Here is an 18,572-nt window from a genome sequence, read left to right as displayed (position 1 = left end):
TTTTTCTCTTAAGCTGACTTACAGCAATTTGATGAAACATACATTTGTGAGCAAATTGAAACATTTACCTTTTCTCTCTACTTGAATCCTCCAGAATTCAGAAACTCTCAGTTTTGTTTTTTGTTTTCTTTGAGATCTTATTTATTTATTTGAGAGAGAGCGAGCTCGAGAGCAAGCGAGCGAGCTTGGGAGAGAGCACAAGCAGGGAGAGTGGCAGAGGGAGAGGAAGAAGCAGGCTCCCTGCTGAGCAGGGAAGCTGATGTGGGGCTCCATCCCAGGACCCTGAGATCATGACCTGAGCAGAAGGCTGATGCTTAACCAACTGAGCCACTAGCAGCCCTTCAGTGTGCATTCTTTCATTTTTATGGCAAATTATTTATTTGCTTTTTAATACTTGCTTTGCTAGAAAGTTTCATAAGCAATCTCTAGATTAAAATTTCAGTATCTCTCAAGGTCAAAAGCCAACCCAAGTATTTGCCATCAGACTTTGCCTGCAATACCTATAGATTTGGTGAATTCTTCTTTCAGAGGTCCCCTTAATATCTTGAAGTTCCTGCATGTGCCAGGAAGTGACCTTCTTTGCTCACCTGATAAGGCTGCTAGGAAGTCTGTAAGCAAGGTAGCAGGCTGAGATATCTAAGGGGCTTTATTGGCATCATAAAGTCAACCTTAGTTCTTTAAAGCTGTTTGATTATCTCAGTCTATGCATGTCTTTCTCAGATATGACATTCCAGTCAAAGGTTTGGTGAAATAACCTGTGTTTCCAATTGTGTCCTGTCAATTGAATTTATGCAAATAAATAATTTGCCATAAAAATGAAAGAATGCACACTGAAGGGCTACTAGTGGCTCAGTTGGTTAAGCATCTGCCTTCTGCTCAGGTCATGATCTCAGGGTCCTGGGATGGAGCCCCACATCAGCTTCCCTGCTCAGCGGGGAGCCTGCTTCTCCCTCTCCCTCTACTTGTGTTCCCGCTCTCTCTCTCCGTCAAATAAATAAATAAATTCTTAAAAAAAAAAAAAATTAGGGGCGCCTGGGTGGCTCAGTGTGTTAAAGCCTCTGCCTTCGGCTCAGGTCATGATCCTGGGTTCCTGGGATCAAGCCCTACATCAGGCTCTCTGCTCAGCAGGGAGCCTGCTTCCTCCTCTCTCTCTCTCTCTGCCTGCCTCTCTGCCTACTTGTGATCTCTGCCTGTCAAATAAATAAATAAAATCTTTAAAAAAATAAATAAATAAAAATTAAAATTAAAAAATAAAAACCTTTTCCTAAACTTTGAGTGTCAAACAGTGAGTGGCTCTTAGGTCTTAGAGAAGATGGGGTTAGAAAATTTATACCACAAAGGTACAGGGAAACTGTCTAATTTTTTTTCTTTCAATGTGGATATTTGGAGCATATCTCTGTTATCAAAGGTGTTAGAATCTGGGTGTAAGATTTTAATTCAGCCATTTGTATTCAGCAATTTGTATTTTTTTTTTTAAAGATTTTATTTATTTATTTGACAGAGAGAGATCACAAGTAGGGAGAGAGGCAGGCACAGAGACAGAGGAGGAAGCAGGCTCCCTGCCAAGCAGAGAGCCCAATGCGGGGCTCGACCCAGGACCCTGAGATCATGACCTGAGCTGGAGGCAGAGGCTTCAACCCACTGAGCCACCCAGGCGCCCCAGCGATTTGTATTTTTAAAAGGCTCTTTCCCTTTTTTCCCCCATGTCTCAGGAGATTATGGTCTCTGCATACATTTATTTTTATTTTTTAAAAAGCTTTTATTTACTTATTTATTTGAGAGAAAGAGAGAGTACAACCGGGGGTACAGAGGGGGACAAGCAGACTCTGCATGGAGCACAGGGTCCTGAGGAGGGCCTTAGTCTCCCAACCCTAAAATCGGGACCTAAGCCAAAATCAAGAGTCAGAAACGTAACAAACTGAGCCACCCAGGCGCCCTCTGTTCACATTTAAAAGACATGACAGGATTTATTATTTCAAGGGTCAGAGAAAAAAAATTTAAAAAAAATTGTTTTCTGGACTTTTAGGGTAATTGCTATTTAAAATTTACCTTTTTTGAATTAATTTTTAATAGCTAATACAGATACATGCTACAAAATTCAAAAGAGAATATAGAAGCAGCTCTCATGTCTAGTGTTTCTGTTATCATGCCAGACTATTCTATGCCTATATAAGCATATATGTCTCTATTTTTTAGCAACATTAATTTCTTTTTTTCAGTTTTATTTAAATTCGTTAGTTAGCATACAGTGTAATATTAGTTTCAGGTAAACAATATAGTGATTCAACACTTCCATATGATACCTAGTGTTCATCACAACAAGTGTACTCATTAATTCCCATCACCTATTTCACCCATCCCCCTGCTCACCTCCCGTTTGATAACCATCAGTTTGTTCTTCAGAGTCAAGTTTCTTTCCTTCTTTCTTTCTTTCTTTCTTTCTTTCTTTCTTTCTTTCTTTCTTTCTTTCTTTTCTTAAGATTTTATTTGTTTACTAGACAGAGAGAGAATGACAGTGAGAGCAGGAACACAAGCAGGGGGAGTGGGAGAGGGAAATCAGGTTTCCCACTGAGCAGGGACCAATGTGGGGCTCTCAGGATGCTGAGATCACGACCTGAGCTGAAAGCAAATGCGCAATGACTGAGCCACCCAGGCACCCCAAGAATTTGTTTCTTGATTTGCCTTTTTCTCTCTCTTTCTCTCTTTATTTACCTTTGCACATTTGTTTTGTTTCTTTTCTTTTTTTTTTTTTAAGATTTTATTTATTTATTTGACACAGAGAGAGAGAGATCACAAGTAGGCAGAGAGACAGGCAGAGAGAGGGGAGGAAGCAGGCTCTCTGCTCAGCAGAGAGCCCGATGTGGAGTTCGATCCCAGGCCGCTGAGATCATGACCTGAGCCAAAGGCAGAGGCTCAAGCCACTGAGCCACCCAGGTGCTCAGGGGGGCTCAGTTGGTTAAGTATCTGCCTTAAGCTTGGTTGTGATCTCAGGGTCCTGGGATTAAGCCCCACATTGTACTCCAGCTGTGCATTGGGTTCCCTGCTCAGTGGGGAGCCTGTTTCTTCCTCTCCCTCTGCCACTACGGCCCTGCTTGTGCTCTCTCTCTCTCAAATAAATAAATAAAATATTTCTAAAAAATCATATGGTATTTGTCATTCTATGACTAACTCATTTTGCTTAGCATAATACTAACTCCATCCATGTTATTGTGAATGGAAAGATTTCATTTTCTTTAATGGCTAAGTAATATTCGTGTGTGTGTGTGTGTGTGTGTATTTCTCCTTTATTCGTTCATCAGTGAATGGACACTTGGGCTGCTGCGGTAATTCGGCAGTGCCCCCTGGGCTCTATCTCGGCCAAGTGCTAACATTTAAAACTCCAGGCTTTAAGCCCTGCTGGTTGCAAGAACTCATGAAATTTAGTCCCTCTTTTTTTCCAAGCCAATGGCTATGAGGAAACATTCTTGTGAGTACCATGTGCTCCTCTCTCTTTCACCCTTCTCTAGGACCAGGGCTCCCTCCCCACTGCAGCAGCCAGGATCAGTTCATCCCTTAAAATGTATCTTGGCACTTCCTACCTCATTCATTCATTCATTCATTCATTATTTAAAGATTTTATCTATTCATTTGAGAGAGAACGAACAGGAGTTGCAGGCAGTGAAAGAGGGAGAGGCAGACTCCCTACTTAGCTGGGAGCCCAACATGGGACTCAATTCCAGTACCTGGATATCATGACCTGAACCAAAGGTAAATGCCTAACCACCTGAGTCACCCAGGCACCCCTTCCTTCCTCCTTCACTGTGGCCTCCTCTCTCCCTTTATTTGTGGAATTTGTTCTCAGTCTTCAGGTCTATTTGTAGGGAGTTTAGGATGACTTGATAGTTATCTAGTTGTATCCGTGAGATGAATACAATTCCACTGGCATTTTCCTGTCTCCTCCTTTTTTTATTTTATTTTTTAAAAGATTTTATTTATTTATTTGACAGAGATCACAAGTAGGCAGAGAGGCAGGCAGAGAGAGGAGGAAGCAAGCTCCCTGCTAAGCAGAGAGCCCGATGCGGGGCTCAATCCCAGGACCCTGGGATCATGACCTGAGCCACCCAGGCCTCCCTCTCCTCCTTTTTTTAAAGTACAAAACAATTTTTTTCCCAATATCCTGATCTTGTATAATATTCACAAACATTTTGAGAGGAATAGGTGAAGTTTGGCAATTGGTCAAGATAGGTGGGCTTGAATTTGTTTCCAGCGCTATAGCTCTGGTTTTGCAGCGATTTGCACAATAAAGACAGTTGTTTCTAATTCCCCAGAGATGGGGATTATAGCCCAAATATCAAGGACATGGCTCATCTTTTTAACTAAATTTGCTTCTTTATATCAGGGAGGATTTTTAACTAAAATGGAAACTGAAAGCTTTATGCTTCTGTAAAATCTGTATACAGCATTTTAACAAAAGCCTTTTTTCTGGGTACACAACTTAACCTTGGCTTCTATTAGCCTCTGAATATTGGCTTTTGGCAAATCATGTGTAAGAAGGCCTAGGGAAAATTTTAGTCATCTAGATCCTCTGTGAAGATTGTAAATACAGTCAAATAATCTAATTAGCCTCTAAATTCAGTAGGATCTTTTGAAAGGAGAGGTTAAAAAGTCTTTATAATTTAGAAACACTGCTGCTATCCAGGGGACATGATTTTTTTTTGCAGTGGGTGCCGTCTAGAATATTACTGCAAAAGACATTGTATACGAAAACCTGTGTCTCGCAGAACCTGATTACAGAGTCCTGGTAAGTAGAAGCAAAGTGAGCCTATGGCCAGTCTTGGATGCTTTTATTAAGTTCATTTTCTAGCTTTCAGCACTTACATGAGCAACCTGTATACTTTGAACCTAGAGATTTGGTTAGGGTGATCTCTGTCTGTCTTATAGTGAAAGGGAAGTTAAAATAGGCATATGTGACCAGATATTAAGAAGGGGAATTTATGTTGGATGGGAACATTTCTTTGTGTCTCATGTATAAATTCTGTTTTTTACCTTGTCATGGGAGTCCCTAAGGTTCACCATTATACTAGTAAGGTAATTGTGAGCTCTTTGTTTTATATATAGATCTATATCATATCTATATAGGGCCAATATCAAGGAATCATCACCTGGTCATTGACAGGTAGGATCTATTAGTAGTGACTTAAGGGGCACCTGGGTGGCTCAGTGGGTTGGGCCTCTGCCTTTGGCTCAGGTCATTGTCCCAGGGTCCAGGGATCCAGTCCTGCATTGGGCTCTCTGCTCAGCAGGGAGCCTGCTTCCCCCTCTCTCTCTGCCTACCTCTCTGCCTACTTGTGATCTCTGTCTGTCAAATAAATAAATAAAATCTTTAATAAAAAAAATACTGATTTAAACCAATAAGCCTTTTTTTTTTAAATTTCTTTTTAAGATTTTATTTATTTATTTGACAGACAAAGATCACAAGTAGGCAGAGAGGCAGGCAGAGAGAGGGGAGGAAGTAGGCTCTCTCCTGAGCAGAGAGCCCGATTCGGGGCTCTATCCCAGGACCCTGGGATCATGACCTGAGCCGAAGGCAGAGACTTAAACCACTGAGCCACCCAGGCACCCAACCAATAAGCCTTTTAATGGCTTAACCCAAGATGCTAGAGATGGTCCGAGAGGGCATAGATGATGCAGTCCCCCTGGTCCAACTGGTTACTCCTGAAATTAGGCTAAGAAAGCCAAAGCCATTGTTGCACAGGTGGTAAGGATGGTGTAGTGAAAACGGTACCTCTGCTATCTCTTGAAAACAGGAGACACCTCTAGTCTCAGACCCGCTGCTCTGTGACACAATGCAGGCACTTCTGGAATGGGACATTCGAGCACTAACAAACAACAAAGGTTGAGAGGACAAAAGTTCCTATGGGTTGGAACCTCTCATGAGAAATAGCCCTGAGACCTGGTGCTGTCAGGCAGAGAGCATGACACTTACTTGGATCCCCAGTCTATTTGACTTGTTACCAATGTGCACTCCAGTAAGTGCACCCTCTGGATGGTGTCGACCAAAGAGAATATTCTCATTGGTCACATAGTCAAGCTCTTAGGACACAGAACAAGGCAAAAGGTAAAATCTAACAGCTTTATCTAAGCCTTTGGTCTCTTGAAGCCACACAAATACCAAGGATGGATGTACTGCCAGGTTGGGGACTCTGTTGTTTCACAATGTACCCCAGTACATAGAGGTTTCTTGAGGTTGGTGAGGCTGGATGGATGCTTGGTGTCCAGACCTGTTTGGAAAGCATAAGCAGTACTATAGTTGTATTAGTTGAATTATTAATTTAGTTCCATGCTCTGTCTCATTGCCCGCTTATGTTTTATGTACCTATTAACCTCAATTATGAGCAATCATTAACTTTCCCTTTTTTGCCCCTACTCCGTTTACCCACTGATTGTAGAAATCTAATGAGGACTGGACAGTAACATTTGTCTTAAAAAATTCTCAGATGGACCTGATTGTATCAACTCCCCAAAGGCACCTCATTGTTCGAAAGAATTCGTAGCTCGAGATTGTTTCAAGGGCCCCCTCTCAAGCTTTCAAGAGATGCCACACACTCCTCTCATATATTCACCTCCTTCTCCAAACGTATGCGAACTGTTGAACTGTCCCTAGGCTCCTCAGGGCAAGGTAGCTTTAGAAATGATTCCCTGCCTTCTTGCTGGGCTGTCTTTCTGATAATAAAGCTTTTTTGGCTTCAAAACTGGTGTCTCAGACAATGGCTTACTGCACACCATGTGCACAGGTAAGTTTAAGTTTAGTAGCAGTTGGTAGGTGACGGACAGTTAATCTAATCTGTTCTGTGACCAATCTATCTTAACACAGGCATCTTCTTGAGGTGGGCAGTGCTCCAGTGGCTTTTAAGTGTTCAACTCATGCCCACCAATCGTGTGGCTTTGGCTTCCTAGATGTCCCTTAGCAACAGATACCAAACAACAGAAAAGACACGGACAAAGGAAAACAAAGCCTGTCTCTGGTAAATGGAGCGATAACCAAAGAGTACTCTACGAAATTTTAGCCAAAGAGTTGCTTAGCTCAAGGAACTTGTTCCACAAATATTTTCTCCTGCTAATCTAAATTTAGGAAGAGAGTTTTAAAAAAGACTGTTACCGCTCTTGCTATATCAGACTCTGCGGACAGAGATTCCGGGAGGCTGATATAGTAAGCAATCTTCCTTTCTGCCTGTTGTGTGTCAGCTGTCCCAAAGATCTCTCAGCTGCAGCAGTGTCCCGGCTGCCCAGTGTTCAGTGAGTTAAAGAGTCCTGCCACCCGTGCCAACTGTTGGGGAGCAAGAAGTCTTGTCCCCTTCAAGATTCCTTGCAGCTGGACTAAGAATTAAATTGACATGAGACAGATTCACAGCAGAAAATCAAATTTAATAGTGAATGTACAGGGAATTTCCATGTCTGTGTAGATTATGCATGCTATTTCATACATAATGCGTATGTATGCTATTAAATTTGCTTTCCTGCTATTAATCTGTCTCATATCAATATGATTCTTAGTCCAGCTAGAAGGACCCTTGAAGGGGACAGGAAATCTTGTTCCCCAACAGGAGTAACATGAGCCAAGAGAAAAATAATCCACTATTTTCACACAGCATATAGTGAATGACAGAAAGCCATGAACTCATCCCAGCAAAGGATATGAACTTCTCAATTGTTAGTAAGAAGTATGTCTTACTATACAAAGACATCTATTCAGAGATTGCTGATTGTGCTCCAGAATTCATTTTCCCCTTCTATCATGGTAGAAATTTTCAGCATGCATATGGCTGTACAGATTAAGACTATATATATATATTTTTTAAACATTCCACTGCCTTCTTTGCTGCTGGACATGGCCATGCAAATAAGTTCTGAGCATTAATGGAACTGCTGTGTGCACTTCTGAATTGGACCCTTAAAGTGGTGTCTTCAAATGATGAAAGATACCTTCTCCTTCTTCCTATCCTGCTTTTCCGGCTCACTGCAGATATTGAAGTGGGCCATCTGATTACTTTAAGATAGGATAAGAATACAGAGGGAGACAAAGCCCTGACAAAACTGCATAGCAAAGCCACCAGCCCTGCTGGGATTTTTGAGAGAGAATTAAAACTAAAGCTTACTTGGGGCACCTAGGTGGCTCAGTCGGTTAAATGTCTGCCTTTGGCTCCGGTCATGGTCCCAGGGTCCTGGGATGGAGCAGGGAGCCTGCTTCTCCCTCTTCTCCCCACTGGTACTCTCTCTATCTCTGTTTCTCTCTCTCTCTCTCTCTCTCAAATAAATAAAATCATTTAAAAAAGAAAACTAGGGCACCTGGGTGGCCCAGTGGATTAAGCCTCTGCCTTAGGCTCAGGTCCTGATCTCAGGGTCCTGGGATCGAGCCTCACATCGGGCTCTCTGCTCAGCAGGGGGCCTACTTCCCCCTTCCCCTCTACCTGCCTCTCTGCTTGCCTCTCTACCTACTTGTGATCTCTCCGTCAAATGAATAAATAAAATCTTAAAAAAAAAAAAAGAAAGAAAACTAAATCTTAATTCACTATTACTTATTAACTATTGGTTTGAGCCCTTTTAGAAAAGCTGAACCTGGTCAATACAGACAACACCACAGAGCCGGAAGTGAGAAAAGCATATTCCCATAAAGGGGACAAGTTGCAATAATACCACCTCATCAGCTTGAGCATCGTAACTTTGTCAAAACCTTTTCGTTTCAGCCATCTGAAACTCCTGCCAACGCTTCCTACCTCGACGGCTGTGGTGACTCTGGCTTGGTCCCTCATGCCCACTGGACACAGATACCCGGTGGCAGGTAATACCCTGGGTTTCTGAGTAATTAGAGGTTCCTGAGTGAAACAATGAATTGGAGGCACAAAACGAATTTAAGGCACACTGGCTCTTTTGAAGATGGAGGGATCTACATGAGGAGGAATGGACGGCCTCACAGGGCGGAGAGAGAGAGGTCCTGGACGAACAGTCAGTGATGAATGGTTTTGGTTTGCTACCTGAAATTTGAAATTGCCCCCCACCCCCCCCGCCCAAGTACAGAGAGGGCAAGCAGAGAAGGAAGGAAGAAGCAGGCCACTCCAGCCCAGTAGGCAGCAGGTTTAACAAGCAAGGGAACTTCTGAGGCTTGTCATGGGCAGCTGAAATGTGAGTAAATTCAGAATCCTCTTTTTTTTTCTTTTTTTGAGATTTTTATTTATTTATTTGAGAGAGAGCACAAGCAGAGGGAGAGGGAGAAGCAGACTCCCGACTGAGCAGGGAGCCAGACGTGGGGACTCCTGCAACAATTTTTCCCAGTTTCAACATGCCCTGCATTTTTGCCCTTTGCCTTTGTCCAAACTTTTTAATTGCACCTTCCTTGTTTCTCTCTAAGTTTACACTTTTGCTGAAGTAAAAAAAAATGCCATTTCTTTCTAGCATTTATTTAAGCATTCAGTATTTGATTGGTGAACCACATAACACCAGTGTTTCAGACAGGGCTAGTTTCGTAGTAAAGGCTCTGTATCAAATTTTATTGGGCTATAAGATATTGATGTCTATTGAGTCATAAAATGCAACCACCATCGGATCAGGACCTGATAAATGTAACTAGCTGATGGCTGAAATCAATGTGAAAAAAGACCCAAAGCGGTGATTATGAAAGCTATTGTTCATCAAATGATTCAAGACTCTTTCAATCCTCAATTCATTTATCTTCCTATCTGTACTCTATTTCCTATTTGACCCCAGTGAATCCCAGAACCTCTTTTGTACTGCTTATTTGAAACAGAATAAAAAATCTGTTTCCAAAGGACTTCTGAGACTGGCAAAATAAATGAGACAATTAAAAAACCCATTCTGTAACCAAAGGGGAGGAAAAACCTGTAAAACAGGTAATGAAAAAAATCTTTCCAATTACAGATTCTAAAAGAAATATATATCTATGTATATATAATTTGATATATTCATTTTCCGTGGGCTTTCCTTATCCATAAGTTTGTAAGTATCTGATTTTTCATTATAAAGAGCAAGTCTTTAAAAGGACACTGACTTTTTGAAACCAAAGTATGCCAGGAATTCTAGCAATTCCTGCTTTCAGGGCAGGCCTGGGGGGTTTGGGGTAGGGGGAAGCTCTGGTCCTATTTAATAGTTGGAGAAAATATAACTGGATGTATATATAATTCCATTATATAAGTCAATATTGCATAAAATGCCTTTCTCAACCCTGTAAGGATATAGCAGAAACGATCTTCAATGTCTGCCTCCTTGAAGGAGCCTTTGAAAGATTTCTTATTTTGTCTCCCTCATCTCCAGCACTCCTACTCCCACTTCTCTTTATCTTGTATGTGTTTCAGCTTAACCTGCAATAAACTCTCTTGCAAACAGATTTACACACGTTTCCACAAATAACAGGTATTTCTTTTATATCAATGAAATAAAAAAAAAGAAAGTCTGATACCAAGACATTCTTGATGTAATTGTGATTAAAAAAAAAAAAAAAGTGCTGGGGCGCCTGGGTTAAAGTGGGTTAAAGCCTCTGCCTTCCGCTCAGGTCGTGATCCCAGGGTCCTGGGATCCAGCCCCGCACTGGGTTCTCTGCTCATCAGGGAGCCTGCTTCCTCCTCTCTCTGCCTGCCTCTCTGCCTACTTGTGTTCTCTGTCTGTCAAATAAATAAATAAAATCTTAAAAAAAAAAAAAAGTGCTGGGTTTCGAAGATTCAAAATTTAGTTCTCACCCACTTGCCAATATATCCAACAGAAATCCGTTTTTGTGTGCGTGATTGTGTTGCATGTGCATTGTTGGGGAGGAAGAACGTTCTCTACCCTTCAAGATCTTTCTAGTTGGACCAAGAATCAAATATTGACACCAGACAGATTAATAGGAGAAAATCAAATTCAAAAGCATACCTGTGGAGGCTGAGAAAAATCAAGGCCATCCCATCGCAGGTTTAGCATAAGTACAGCCATCTCAGACCCCTGTGCCCAAGGGCTGAACTTTCCCCTACTTTGCTTTAGTCCAGGAAGCCCCACCCTGCTTTGCTTCCGGAGACTCCCACCCTGCTTTAGTAACAGGAACCCATAAATACCCCTGCCTTAACTAAACTCAGGGTCCAAGTCCCCACTCTGCTGTGGCAGGTTTACTTGGGCACAAGCTTAAGCTTGTCAAATAAACCCTCGTGTGATTGCATCGGTGCTTGGCTCCTTGGTGGTCTCTCAGACGCAAAAACTCGGGCACAACAGTACCTACTGATAGATAGCTGGAAGGCAGGCAGGCAGGCAGGAACAAGGTACCCCTCCCCCAAGAGGAAACCACCTTTATTTAATTTTTTTTTAAAAAAGATTTTATTTATTTATTTGACAGAGAGACATCACAAGTAGGCAGAGAAGCAGGCAGAAAGAGAGAGGAGGAAGTAGGCTCTCTGCTCAGCGGGGATTGATGTGGGGCTCAATTCCAGGACTCTGGGATCATGACCTGAGCCGAAGGCAGAGGCTTTAACCCAGTGAGCCACCCAGGCGCCCCAGGAAACCACCTTTAAGAGGATTTTACACCACCCTGGAAGGAGCCCTCCACCCTTGCCCCTGTGAAAGGTGACAAACCTGACTGGATGACAGTCATTAGTTCATTAGATGATAACAGCCTGCCAACATGGCCATAAAGCCCCCTAGACTTAGAAACTTGGGTAGCAACCCTGTAGGGTCCCCTCCCTCCTCTTCCAGAGGTTTGTACTATCACTTTCCTGTTGCTCAGTGAACCAGTCTTTTGCTGCCCACCAGTCTGCCTGGTCTACCTCTTCATTCTTTGAAGTGGCATAACCAAGAATCTTGGGCACCAACAGAGAAAAAAGCCTGAAACAGTACTAGAAAAAAATCTACATGGACAGGGAAATTCCAAAGACTAGGAAGGGGAAGCTTCTAAGCATGGAGAGGAGTCAAGTATGAGAATACAAAGCAGAGAAAGCCTATTAGCAAGAAGGTGAGAGGAGATGTTTGGAAAACAAAGTTGCTTTCTTATGTAGATGATTTCTTCGATTAAAGAGGAATCTCTGTTAATACCTCTCTTCCTGGTCCCGGCAAGCAGGTGAGGAGGACTTAAAGAGCTTTTCCTGATTTCCTGGGTTTTGATTGCTTTTAACTCAAAAACAAGTTCATGCCAAAGTAGCCCATCGTGAAGCTGCTTTGATACTTATGGTTCTCTCCCCTGAAACTTGAAGTTTCACACATCAAATGTTGAGCTGGTAGATTGGTTTTTGTTCCATCATATTGAACCAGTCTATTAGTCAATTCAGTTTAACTCATTTAAGGGGCAGTGATGCAGGCGTGTTCTCAAGTGAGGCCCATGGTTCAAGAAATTGGGTATTGAAAAGACATTTCTATAGAAACCAAGGAAAAACAATGGATGATGATTGAATCAAAATATAGATCAATTTCTGAGTTCTGAGGATAGCCAGTAGAGACTTCTAGATGCCAAACTCTGAAGCATATTCAGATAGAGTGAGAGTGTGGAGGCTGAGAAAATTAAGGCCATCCCACCTCAGGTTTAGCCTTAGCATAAGTACAGCCATCTTAGCTCCAGCAGCCATCTCAGACCCCTGAGCCCAAGGGCTGAACTTTCCTCCACCCTGCTTTAGTAACCCCCACCCTGGTTTGGTTCCAGGAATCCCCACCCTGCTTTAGTAACAGGAACCCATAAATACCCCTGCCTTAACTAAGCTCGGGGTCCAAGTCCCTACTCCACCACATCGAGTATACTTGGGCCCAAGCTTAAGCATGTCACCTCGGGGTCCAAGTCCCTACTCTGCTGTGTTGGGTATACCTGGGCCCAAGCTTAAGCTTGTCGAATAAACCCTCATGTGATTGCATTGGGCTTGGCTCCTTGGTGGTCTTTCGGACGCGAAAACTCGGGCACAACAAGAGTAGACAATAACAATCTGACTGATCTTCCTGGTTTCTGGTTCAAAGGTGGCTGGTTATCTTTGAGTGGCCCACAGAGCAGCAGGCAGGACGAATGTCTTATACATGACCTATTGTGATTTTTCTGAAGTTGACATCACACTTTCATATTTGGTTTTCAGGGCTTCAGAGAAAAGGGCAGTTTTAGTTCTCAAATATATCCAACTCAGAAAGGAGAGAGAAAAATGAACAACAGTTTGAAGAGTTGTAGCCATATATTGGATGAAACTAGAACTCAGGGTCTAATTCAGTTTATAATAAACAGTAGTCGAATCTAATATTTACCCAGATGTGTTATTAAAACAGTTTTCTCGGGCGCCTGGGTGGCTCAGTGGTTTAAGCCGCTGCCTTCGGCTCAGGTCATGATCTCAGGGTCCTGGGATCGAGTCCCCCGTCGGGCTCTCTGCACTGAAGGGAGCCTGCTTCCCTCTCACTCTCTCTGCCTGCCTCTCTGCCTACTTGTGATCTCTCTCTGTCAAAATTAATAAATAAAATCTTAAAAAAAAATAAAAAAAAAATAAAACAGTTTTCTCTCTGTACAATCACCCTCCTTTCTACCAAAGATAGCCAAATTATTATTCATTTCCTTACAAAATATATCTAGTTTAAAGAAAAAAACTTGGCCTGATGCTTTAGGTGAGTGGAACAAGAATAGTGGTTCACCATACAGGCTCTTTAAAACATGTTTTATGGGGTGGGGGTGGGGGTGGGGGAGGTGCCTGGGTGGCTCAGTGGGTTAAGCCTCTGCCTTCAGCGCAGGTCATGATCTCAGGGTCCTGGGATGGAGCCATCCGGCTCTCTGCTCAGCGGGGAGCCTGCTTCCCTCTCTCTCTCCTTCTGCCCCTCCACACCCACCCTCACTAGTGTGCGCTCTCTCACTCAAATAAATAAATAAATAAAATATTTTAAAATAAATAAATAAAACTTGCTTTGCTGGAATTTTTCATAAGGCATCTCTAGATTGAAATTTTAAAAGCCTCTTGAGGTTAGAGGCCAAGCCAAATACTTGCATAAAAATTTCACCTGCAATAACTATAGATTTGGGCGAACTCCTCTCTTCTTGAGATCCCCAAAATATTCTGAGCTTTTTGCATCTGCCAGGAAATGACTTTCTTCACTCAACTTTTAAGGCTGCTGGGAACTTTGTAAGCAAGGTATCAGGCTGAGATTTCCAAGGGTCTTTACTGGCACCATAAAGTCAAAATTAGTTCCTTTAAGCTGTCTGGTCATATCTGAGTCTATGCATGTCTTTTCCACATATGACATTCCAGTTAAAGCCTTGGTAATATAGACAATGTTTCCAATTGTATCCTGTTAGGAGAACTAATTCTTTTTTTTTTTTTTTTAAGATTTTATTTATTTGACAGACAAAGATCATAGGTAGCAGAGAGGCGGGCAGAGAGAGAGAGGAAGGGAACCAGGCTCCCTGCTGAGCAGAGAGCCTGATGTGGGGCTCGATCCCAGGACCCTGGGATCACGACCTGAGCCAAAGGCAGAGGCTTTAACCCACTGAGCCACCCAGGTACCCCAGGAGAACTAATTCTTGCTGAATTTATGTAAATACATATATTGCCATTAAAAAATATAAGAATACTCACTGCGAGTTTTGGAATTCTGGAAGGTTTAGGTAGGGACAAAGAAAAGTTTCATCTCTGCTTACAATATAATATATCAAATTGCTATAAGGTCAGTTTGTTAGTGAGCCCTCTTGTTCAACTATAGACTGCAAAAGTTAAAACCAGAGAAGGACCAGACTACTTAACTCATGCTCTAACTAAAATCCATTGCTCTTATTCCTTATTGCACTTTCTTGAGGCATTGAAGATGCTTTGCATTGATCAGCATATTCCAACTGCTATCAGAAAAGCCCCAACAGCAACAGAATGCCTAAAAGATCACATCCCACATGTCCTCTTCCTGGCCCATGATCACCACTGAAGACCTATGACCCCACACGTGACCATGTGCTCTCTTGCACACACCCCCACCACTGACCTCTACTTTTAAAACTCTAGGTGTCCATCTTGCTGGTGGAGAGTTTTGTTGTTAAGTCTTGAGCCTGCTCCTTCTTCTGGCTGCTGGCACCCAACATAAATTTTTCCCTTTCTCTTTTCCAAACCCTCATCTTTTGAGTTATTGGCTTCTCTTCCAGTGAGTTTTTATCTGAGCTTTGTTTGGCAACAGAGTTGGCAAACCCAGCCAGGAGCTATGCTTCTGATTTTTCCAGCCCACTCAGAATTCCCCAGGATGGAGCAGTTGGCCATGGAAGTGTGCCAGGGCTCACCCATTCATATCCTGAGTTAGTAACTATGATAGATTGATCGGTCATAGTTTTTGGCAAGCCAGCCTGGAAGGCTATGATGCTTGGTGCAGTAACCACCTTCACAGACTCCCAATCAGGAAAGTGCCTCAACCCCTCCCAGCAGATGGACTGCCTCACAGGGGTGGCCAAGGGGTAGTTCCCTATCCTCCCCTTGCTGATGCAGCTGCCACTTCACATTCAGTTTGAAAAAAGAAACAGATTTGGGAAGCATCAGCTTCATTCTTCCTAGGAAATAGTATTGGTATGCTTGCCAGAATCATCTGATTTCCACTTTTGGGCTAAACCCTCTAACACTTGGTACCAAGTAAGGTGAAATAATGGTATAAGACTGAGGAATTTGGCTTCTCTTTTCCAGAATTTGGAGAAGTACTCCGTTTGGTTTGGTTTCTTTCATTTCCTACTCATTCCATTCTTCTCTTTCAGGGATGGGAAATGCTACTTTCATCCCCTCCAACAGTCCCTTGGGGCACATTTGGCAGCATGGTCTCCATATAGCTTACAAGCCTATGACTAAAAAGAAGATGATTTTTTTACTGCAACACTGCATGGCGCATGGATTTACTAGAATCAGAAGAAAAATGGCCCTTGAATGGGTCTGTAAATTGCCATACTACCCTTCAATTAGAATTATTCTGTCCAAGATGTGGTAAATGGGATAAAATTCCATATACTCAGGCTTTTATTGTGTTATATAAAGTAGATTCAGTGCAGAAAGCCTCTATGCTCATGACCCAAAGAGAGCCAGAGGTTAAAGTATGTGAGGATAGTAGGCCTACTGAGGAAAAATAAAATGAGGAACTCAGCTTGTTACAATCTTTGAAACCTCCTGCCCCATGAATTCTATGGTCTCCAACCACAGATAACCACAGAACCCCATCTGCCTCAGTTTCTCCCCCACCTCATTATACCCTCAGGCCAGGAATGGTCTCCTTTTTTAAGACCCACCAGAGCACCTAATGTGGGCAGGAGACACCCTGGTTTGGAACAGGGCAATTTCCTTTGCAGCAATATCCTCTAGGGAAGAATCCCCAGCGATAGCCTGCCAGATATTATTGGACACACAGTCCTTTCTCTAACTCAGACCTTTTACATTGGAAAAATTCAAACCCTACTTACAGGGGATCCTCAGAAAATGTCTGAATGTTCACTATTATTTTTGCCACTCATAAGCCTACTTGGGCAGATATGTAGACTGTTTTCTTCTTCTTCTTCTTCTTTTAAATATTTTATTTATTTATTTGACAGAGAGATCACAAGTAGGCAGAGAGGCAGGCAGAGAAAGAGGGGGAAGCAGGCTCCCTGCTGAGCAGGACCAGGACCCTGAGATCATGATCTGAGCTGAAGGCAGAGGCTTAATCCACTGTGCCACCCAGGTGCCCTGAGTGTTTTCTTCTTACAGCCAATGAGCAATGCCTAGTGATTGATAAAGCATGTGAGGAGATTGGCATCTGTATGATAAAAATCCAGATAATACATCATTACTAGGAAGGATAATCCCAGTGGTCAAAACTGGTTGGGACCCAAATATTGCTGAAGGACTTGTTCATTTGAACTATTATCAAAGTGTATGTTAGTAGGATTGAGGCAAGCGGTCTGAAAGCAAAAAAGTCCTAATAAAGTCCAGGAAATTCAACAAAAAATGAAGATCCCTCTGAGTATCTGGAGAGGATTTATCAAGTCTACTGAAAATATACTGATGAGGATCCTGAGGCTCCCCAAAATCCGAGAATGGTCAATATGCCCTTTCTTGGAGAAAGTGTCCCTGATATAGGAAAGAAGGTAGAATGTCAAGGGAGCAGTTGGTATGAACTCTTAGTTGGTGGACTTTGCTTTTAAGGTATTCAGTTAGGGGCACCTAGCTGGCTCAGTTGGTTAAGCATCTGACTCTTAATCTCAGCTCAGATCTTGATCTCAGGATGGTGAGTTCAAGACTGCCATTGGGCTCCATACTTGGTGCAGAATCTACTTTAAAAAAAAAAAAAGATATTCAATTATAGAGATAAAAAGCATACGAAACAGGCTACTCTGTTTCTCATAGCTCCACCACCCTAGAAGGGCCAAACCCAGAGGAACAGAAGAAACCTCCCCTCTGTTGATCAGTACATCTACTACAGGGCACAAGCACACTGGAAAAGAGAGTGTCCCAAACTTAAAGAGGTGAAAATGGATTAAAGGTGACCACAGAAGTAGATGGCCTCTTGGGTCCCAGACAAGGATGAGGACTGAGGTCATCTAGCGCCTCTACTGTCTAGAATGGCTCTGATTTCCATCTCCCCACCGGAGCCCTGGGGAACAAATTGGTTGACTTCCTAGTCAACACAGGCACCACTGATTCAGTTTTAAATTGGAAGTTGACAAAGGAAAGCAGCACTTTTGTAGCTGTTATAGTCATAACCAGGCAGCCCCAATGTCACCTGTTGTAATCCTTAGAACATCAAAAGGTGGAGGAGAGACATTAAAACACAGTTTCTGGTATATACATGATTGCCCATCCCACTGGCGGGGAGAGGCCTGCTATGGAAATTAAATGCCCAAATAACATTCTTGTCCAAACAATAGCAGTTCCACTTACAGGTGCCTCATGAGCAAACTCTTCATTTCCAGGTGCTCCTCACTCAACAGGACAGAAATGAAGAAGAGCTGTTTCCACCTAAAATCTATGAAAGTGTAAGTAATGCCATGTGGGCTGATGGAATCCCAGGAAAAGCAAAGAATGCTACCCCATCCATGTACAATCAAAATCACATGCAAAAATAGTCCGTAAGAGACAATACCTTTTAAAAATGGAAGCACAGAAGACTATCCAGCTATTTTATCTAGGTTTTTATTTTTTTATTTTATTTTATTTTTTATTAAAGATTTTATTTATTTATTTGACAGACAGAGATCACAAGTAGGCAGAGAGGCAGGTAGAGAGAGAGGAGGAAGCAGACTCCCCACTGAGCAGAGAGCCCGATGCGGAGCTCGATCCCAAGACCCTGGGATCACAACCTGAGCCAAAGGCAGAGGCTTTAACCCACTGAGCCACCCAGGCACCCCTTATCTAGGTTTTTAAAACATGGTCTCATCAGACCCTGCTGATCCCCACACATTACACCCAAACTTCCGGTTGAAAAGCCTTATACAGGCAAGCATCAGTTTGTGCAGGACCTTAAGATGTTTAATGATGCTGTGCAGAATATTCACCCTACTGTACTAAATCTGTATGTCCTCCTGACCATCATACTGGAAAATTGTGGCTGGTTTTCTGTTATCGACTTAAAAGTGCCTTTTGGGGGGGTTCTATTGGATTCTGAATCTCAGCTAT

The sequence above is a fragment of the Meles meles genome, chromosome X (assembly GCF_922984935.1).
Source record: "Meles meles chromosome X, mMelMel3.1 paternal haplotype, whole genome shotgun sequence".
NCBI classification, from domain to species: domain Eukaryota; kingdom Metazoa; phylum Chordata; class Mammalia; order Carnivora; family Mustelidae; genus Meles; species Meles meles.
Note: the sequence above shows the minus strand (reverse complement) of the source record.